General features: G+C 45.5%; 1 long non-coding RNA gene across 1 annotated transcript; it reads left to right on the forward strand.

The window, feature by feature from the left end:
* LOC106109528 lies at positions 1 to 1,179 on the forward strand. The gene is made up of 3 exons (XR_001226012.1): positions 1 to 36; positions 349 to 476; positions 1,133 to 1,179. It is a non-coding gene; the product is annotated as an uncharacterized LOC106109528 (long non-coding RNA).

Here is a 1,179-nt window from a genome sequence, read left to right on the forward strand (position 1 = left end):
GAGGAACTCGATTGCCTCCGACGAGGACACGTTCAGGTGAGCGGCGGTAATGCTATTTAGACAGAGGCTAACAATCACTAAAAAAAATTATGAAATCCTTTCAATGAAATTTATTATAGAAGTTATGATTTTTCAGTGGAAAAATCGTAGTCTCTGAATGTGACGTCATTCAACCCCGACTCGACGCCAAAAGCGAAGAGTACACTTTTATCCGATTCCATCCGACGTTTATTCCAATTTATGGTAAAGTTTAATAATTTGGCAGAAGTTTAGTACAGTTTTGGAAAAATAAAGTAATTTTGAAGCGTTACTAGTTTGTTGTAAGGCCGGGTCGTGGTGGTGTTGCAGGTGCTTCGTGTACAAGGGGCAGCACGGCGAGCGCAGCATGACGTACAATATCGCGCAGTCCGGCGACGCCACCTGCAACGGCCTCTCCTCGCCCACCGACGGCAGCCGCATCATGAAGCTCACCACCAGTGCGTTGCACACGCTACTACCCACTACTGCACACTACTGTACACTACTGTACACTATTGCACACTACTGCACACTATTGCACAACACTGCACACTACTGCACAACACTACACACTACTGCACAACACTGCACACTACTGTACACTACTGTACACTATTGCACACTACTACACACTATTGCACAACACTGCACACTACTGCACAACACTACACACTACTGCACAACACTGCACACTACTGCACAACACTGCACACTACTGCACAACACTGCACACTACTGCACAACACTGCACACTACTGCACAACACTGCACACTACTGTACACTATTGCTCACTACTGCACACTATTGCACAACACTGCACACTACTGCACAACACTACACACTACTGCACAACACTGCACACTACTGCAAACCACTGCACACTACTGCACAACACTGCACACTACTGTACACTACTGTACACTATTGCACACTACTGCATACTTTCACATCACAAACACTTAACATACATTAATGATGTCCGAATGTTAATTGAAATCGATGAAATCTGAACGAGTGTAACCGATGTGCAAAATGCGAAATTTTTTTGTGCGGTGTTCACATCGTAAAGAGATATAAAAAATACTGAGTGTTGGAGTATGCGGGGTGTTGCAGGCGACGACGAGCACAACCGCTGCCACTTCCCCGCCTGGATCGTTGAG

This window comes from Papilio polytes, unplaced genomic scaffold (genome assembly GCF_000836215.1).
Source record: "Papilio polytes unplaced genomic scaffold, Ppol_1.0 DF821246.1, whole genome shotgun sequence".
Lineage (NCBI taxonomy): Eukaryota > Metazoa > Arthropoda > Insecta > Lepidoptera > Papilionidae > Papilio > Papilio polytes.